General features: G+C 43.9%; 1 long non-coding RNA gene across 1 annotated transcript; it reads left to right on the top strand.

Annotated features, from left to right (window-relative positions):
* Nucleotides 1-662: 662 nt before the first annotated feature.
* LOC100940242 (uncharacterized) lies at nucleotides 663-5,803 on the top strand. Its single transcript, XR_152642.3, has 3 exons — nucleotides 663-732; nucleotides 3,281-3,384; nucleotides 5,046-5,803. It is a non-coding gene; the product is annotated as an uncharacterized LOC100940242 (long non-coding RNA).
* The last annotated feature ends 915 nt before the right edge of the window (nucleotides 5,804-6,718 follow it).

Below are 6,718 nucleotides of genomic sequence, written 5' to 3'. Positions count from 1 at the left end.
GAGCAAAGAAAATTCTTAATACACCTGCTATTGGGAGTATAAAATTGAAGAGCCTCTTTGGAAAACAATTTGGGATTATCTTGTAAAGGTAAACATGTGCCTAGCCTATACACCAGTTGATCTGTTCTTAGATGTACAACCTGAAGCAATGCTACTCAAAGTATGGTCCTGTTGCTGATATGTGAATAATCTGTTAGAAATACAGAAAGAGTAAGCATGTAAAAAAGTTCATAGCAACTTGATACTGACACAGTATATTTATTTGTTTAGACATTTAAAAAATCATAGTGAAATATCCATAACGTAAAATTGACCATTTTAACCATTTTAAGCATACAATTTGGTGACATTAAGTACATTCACATTGTCATGTAACCATCGCCACCATGAATCTCTAGAACTTTATCTTCCCAAACTGAAATTACATACTGATATGGTTTGGCTGTGTCCCCACCCAAATCTCATCTTGAACTGTAGTTCCCATAATCCCCACATGTTGTGGGAGGGACCCAGTGGGAGGTAATTGAATCATGGGGGGCAGTTACTTCCATGCTGTTCTCGTGATAGTGAGTGAGTTCTCTCGAGATCTGCTGGTTTTATAAAGGGCTTTCCCCTCCTGCCACAGCTTGGCTCAGAACCTCTGCTTGCCACTGCCATGTGAAGAAGGATGTGTTTGCTTCTCCTTCCGCCATGATTGTAAGTTTCCTGAGGCCTCCCCAGCCATGCTCAACTGTGAGTCAGTTAATCTTCTTTCCTTTATAAATTACGCAGTCTCGAATGTGTCTTTATTAGTAGCGTGAGAACAGACTGATACACATACCAACAACTTCCCCTTCTCCCAGCCCCTATCAGCCACGATTCTGCTTTCTGTCTCTATGATCTTGACTGCTCTAAGTACTCATATAAGTGGAATCATATAGCTTTGTCCCTTCGTGACTGGTTGATTTCATTCGCCCTCATGTCCTCAAGGTTCATCCATGTTGTAGCATGTGTCAGAATTTACTTCCTTTCAAAGGGTAAGTAATATTCTATTGTATGTTTCTACCACATTTTGTTTATCCATTCATCCACCAGTGGACCCTCGGGTTGCTTCCATATTTTGTCTTTTGTGAAAAACTGCCACACTATATTCATTGGATTATAATTTATGTCTGTTGAATTTATGTCTGTTGAATTTATGTCTGTTGAATTAAAAATTCGGGTTTATATTTTGTATGTCTTTGAATTCTTAAAATTTCATTTTCCAAGTAGTTAATTTTTGTTGTATTTTACAAAAGTATCAGTCTGTGACAGATTGGAAAAAAATTTAAAGCTCACATAGATAGTTTAAGAAGCACCACCCTAGAGCAAGGGCTTTCAAACTTTTCTATGAACTATAGTAAGAAAATCTCATTAGCCGGGTGTGGTGGCATGCACCTGTAATCCCAGCTACTCGGGAGGCTGAGGCAGGAGAATTGCTTGCACCTGGGAGGCAGAGGTTGCAGTGAGCCGAGATCGTGCCATTGCACTCCAGCTCTGGGCAACGCAGCAAGACTCCGTCTTGGGAAAAAAACAAAAAAGAAAAGAAAAAAAAAAGAAAATCCCTTCACATCATAACCCAGGATACACAAACGTAACTGAAACAAAAGTTTCATGGAGATACTTAGAAAGGAACTCAGTTTGTACACGAAAGGAACTCAGTTTCTGCTCTGTTTCTGTCTTTCTTTTTTTTGAGCATTGATTGAATCTATCAAATTGATTTTATGACCCACTAAAGGCCATGAATCCCAATTGGAAAACCAGTGCTCTTGAGAAAATCTTGCACATATGTTTCAGGAGCCATGTACAAGAATGTTCCCAATAGCATTACTGACAAAGGCAAACACACACACACACACACACACACACACACACACACAACACAAACATTCATTGATAGGAGACTATATAAATAAATTGTGATATATTTACTTAATAGAATATTACAGGGACCCAATCAATGTTTATTGAATGAATTAATCAACAGCTGTGAAAATGAAGTACAGCTACACTGGGCAATTTGGAAGAATCTTAGAGATACAATGTGAAATACAAAAAGCAAGTCACAGCTGACTCTATACTGAAGGAAACCATTTTTATAAATCTAAAAAAGTAAGCCAAACTAAACAATCTATTGTTTAGTGTCACATATGTGTGATGAAACTATCCTAAAAAGCAAGGAAATGATAAACACAAAATCCAGGACAGCAGTTACTTCTGGGAGGTAGGCAGGGGGTGGGATTAGGGAGGAGTTCACAGGTAGCCAACAGAATTGGAAATGTTATTAAGTTGGGCAGTTTATAAATGTTCATTTTATGATGTATGCTTTGTACTTAGATACATGTTGTATGTACTCTTTTCTCTATCAAGCACTTTTTAAGGATAGAAACGTACTTGATGAAATTGGAGGACAGAGAATTCTACGCACATTGAGCAAACCACCTAACTCTTTCATGGATATATCAAAATGTCAATAAAATAGGGCCCCCCCGGGCTTCTTCCAAGACTGTGAGAAAATAGCTGATAAGCATTTGAGGGTCCGGTTGAGAAGTGTATCAAGACAAGGTTTCACATTTCCCCTTACGGCATAACTGCCCCAGTCTCCTCCTTATACCAGTACCGTCAACTCCACCCCACCCCCGGCTGCTTCCAACAGCCATAGAATGTTCCCCTGCCTCCCTATTGCCAATTGCTTTTAGAATTCTGGATGGGGGACCTGGGATGACCAGAGTCCCTCAGACTACAAACCCCTCAAGCACAGGAGCCAAGCCTTATTCTTCTCTGTATTTATTTTTCTTTTTTTTTTTTTTTTTTTGAGACAGAGTTTCGCTTTCGTTGCCCAGGCTGGCGTGCAATGGTGTGATCTCAGCTCACTACAACCTCCACCTCCCGGGTTCAAGGGATTCTCCTGCCTTGGCCTCCCGATTAGCTGGGATTACAGGCACCCTCCACCATGCTCAGCTAATTTTTTGTATTTTTAGTAAAGATGGGGTTTCACCATGTTGGCCAGGCTGGTCTTGAACTCCTGACCTCAGGTGATCCACCCGCCTTGGCCTCCCAAAGTGCTGGGATTACAGGCATGAGCCATGCACCCGGCCTCTTCTCTGTATTTCTAATCTTCAGCCCAGTGACCACACAGGGCAGGTGTTCTACAGTTGTTTTCCATATGAACAAAGAAAGCACTTAAGGAGAGTAAGTGACTAACCCCCTAATACTAAGATGCTCCACCGTTTGTCATTGTGGACGTATGGGATTATTTCAGGCTGTTCTGATCATGATCAAGCCCGAGACAGAGCGATGGGCGTGGCTTCCCAAAAGGTGTTTATGAATCCAAAATATGAGAGAGAAGATAAGATGAAGTCACAGGTAAAAGTGTGGAAGCAATATGCTCAAAAATAAAAATTAGAAATCTTGGCAATTTTTAAAGTTCAACTGGACTTACCAGTAAGTTGGCGATTATTATCTTTTTATCCCCACTTTTTTTTTTCTTTTTTTTTGAGACAGAGTCTCACTCTGTCACCCAAGTTGGAGTGCAGTGATGCGATCACGGCTCACTATAGCCTCCACCTCCCAGAGTCAAATGATCCTCCCACCTTGGCCTTCCAAGTAGCTGGGACCACAGGCACAGGCCCCCATGCCAAGCTCATTTTTTTTATTTTTAAATTTTTGTAGAGCTGGGATCTCACTATGTGGCCTAGGCTGGTCTCGATCTTCTGGGCCCAAGTGACCCTCCCACCTGGCCCTCCCAAATTGCTGATATTACAGTCTTGAGCTACTGTGCTTGGCTCCCACTTTCATTTTTATCATAGCACATCACAGGGCATCCTGAGCAGAGCAGGGTGGTTAGTGGTGTGAAATATGGAGACAGCGTCTGGGTTTGAATCCTGGTTCTTCCACTTACTAGATTACTAGATGTTATGGAATGAATGTGTGCGTACCCCCAAAATTCCTATGCTGAAATCCTAACCCTCAATATGATGGTGTTAAGAGGTGGAGACTGTGGGTGATAATTAGGTCAGGAGGGTGGAACCCTCGTGATTAGATTGGTGACCTTAACCCAGAGAGCTCCCTTGCTGGTTTTCCACCACACAGAGATACAAGAAGAAGCGGGCAGTCTGCAGCCCAAAAGAGGCCCCCACCAGCCCCCTGCCCATGCCGGCAGCCTGATCTCAGACTTCCAGCCCCCGGAACTGGGAGAAATTAATGTCTGTTTATACGCCATCCATCTTATGGTATTTTGTTATAACCGTTTAAGCTGACCAAAATACTGGGTAACCTTGGGCAAATTACTTAAACTCTCTGAACCTCAGTTTTCCCATAACACCTACGTAACAGAATTGCAGTGACAATAAATGATTGAGTTGACCTTCACATAGAGAACAGTGCCTGGCACACAGCATTACCATATCAGTGTTTTTAAATAAAATCCTTACCTAGATTGACAAATAGTCACCTGTGTACCCACGTGCCCTCCTGTACTCATGTATTAGTTGTCACGTCGGTGCTTACACTTCCACTGGGGGAAAGCAATTTCTGCTGCCTTTTCCATAGTAAGCCCTTGAATGCTTTCATGTCAATGAAGCTTTGCCGTACGGTCCTTTGTGGAGCACACTTGAGGTCCTGTTGTCCATGTTGGTATCTCCTAAGAGGATCGCCTTTAACGTGCTTGGATTGCTGACACTGTTGCCTCAGCCTGCCTAGCCTAGTATTCTCTTGGCTATTCTCACTGTCTCTGCTTCCTCCCGGCTCTTAGACTGTTGCTGCAGCCTCCTAACAGACTTCCCTGCCTCCAGTCTCTGCCACCAGTTCATCCACAGCCCCGGGACACATTAAAATCTTCCTCCAGCAACGCTGTGAACATCATTCTCACCCACCCGCTTCTACTCAGAACCCTCCACTCCCCTCATCACTGCACAAAGTAGTGTTCAAATTCCTTAGCTTGACTATTCAGACCCCCATAGTTGACCTTAGCCTCACAATCTCACTTTACCTCCCTCGACTTGTCTTTCAAAACTGTTTTTTTGTAGTCTAGTCATTGCCTCAACACCAGTCATGCCTACTCCCACCCAGACAACATCATCTCCGCTCCCAAGCCCGAAATGCTCCCTCCCATGCCTTCGAGGCTGAGGTCTGGGACAAAGACTCTAAGAAGAGAGAAAAGGGCACCAGTATAGAGACCCTAGAATATAAAAAGCAGACTTAGCCTGCCTAACCTGTTCCTTGACTTGGCCATGATCCCAGGAATAGAGGAAGGATCTTCCTTTTCCTCCTCCTCCTGGAGAGGCATCAGAGCATGGGCCCTGGCTCTGTTACTCCCTGGCTGGGGAAGTTACTTACCTACTCCGTGTCTCAGTTTTACTTATCTCTAAAAGGGGTACAGTAACAGCACTCACTGGAGTGGAGTGTGGTTATGCCTCCCAGTCACTCCTTCAGAACCAGGTTACTTATTCCCTCAGCTGCAAGGAGTGTTAGCTGCGGACTGCTCACAATGGAGTCTCTTCTAGGAATTGCCCTCAACCAAAGGAAGCTGCATTGCCCAAGATGAGATCCCCCCGCTGGGGCATCCTGCATCCAATGACAAGTCAGTGGTGCGTACGAAGGCCTGGCTTCCTCATCTTGATTGAACACCTCCAAAGGGCCATCCCAGTTTCTGATCTCCCCGTAGAATCTCCTGAAGCATCTGTTGTGACTGCATCAGAGCCCAACTTCTCTCTCTACCCAATCCAGTCTCCTTTCCTTCTCACAGGTGTTGTTCCCAAAACTCAATAAACTGCTTACATGCAAATCTCTGCTTCTGAGTCTGTTTCCCAGGAAACCTGACCTACAACAGCAGTTAGTTGGCCTAAGACAGCAGTCTCAGAAATGGGATTTGGGAGCTGTGCCGCTCACTGGCTGACTGGTTCTGAGGACCCCATTACAAACAGTAGGTGGAACAGTGGGAGCCCCCGGCATGCGGTTAGGGTGCAATTGCTAACACTTTCGCTGGTGATGAGCTGGCACAGGATATAGGTAGATATTAATGTACTAGGGGCTGCAGCACATCAAGCACTTGAGAGGTTCTGTATAAATAGCATTTGTAAAGACTGTAGAATGAGATGGCCGTTGCTGGGGGTGGTGGGTGCATAGTTTCACTGGAGAAAGACAACGAAAGGCCCAGAATGATTAATTACCAACATAAGGCAAAGTGTAAGCGCTTGAGGATATCTTTGGTAGTGTATAAAGAGACTGATCTCCTGTACTGGAGGGCAGAGAAAACTAAGGATCAGGCCCAGAACTTAAATTATAAAAGTGATGAGACTCCAAAGAAGACTGAATTCTCAAGAGCAGCAGATCTGCTATACCAAGGTCAGGGACCTGATTGGAAAGAATGGGACCCTGAGACCCTCATGAGGCTATAGTCAAGGTATTGGTTGAAAGCATCTGCTTTTAAGCTCACGCTCATGGCTGTTGCAGGCCTTAAATCTGCTTCCAAGCTCATTCCTGCAGTTGCTGATAGACCTTGGTAAATCACCATGTGTTCTGAGTGTCCTTGCAACATAGCAGGTGGTGATGAGAGACAGACAGAGAGAGAGAGATCCAAGATGAGAGCCATAGTCTTTTTGTACCCTAATCTTGGAAGCGCCATTCCATCACATCTGCCATTCTCTATTCATTAAAAAGGAGCCACCAAGTCTAGTCCACACTCAAAGGGAGAAGAATA

The sequence above is a fragment of the Pongo abelii genome, chromosome 9 (genome assembly GCF_028885655.2).
Source record: "Pongo abelii isolate AG06213 chromosome 9, NHGRI_mPonAbe1-v2.0_pri, whole genome shotgun sequence".
Classification (NCBI taxonomy): domain Eukaryota; kingdom Metazoa; phylum Chordata; class Mammalia; order Primates; family Hominidae; genus Pongo; species Pongo abelii.
The sequence above is the reverse complement of the archived record's forward strand: the minus strand, read 5'-3'. Positions and strand labels throughout refer to the sequence as shown.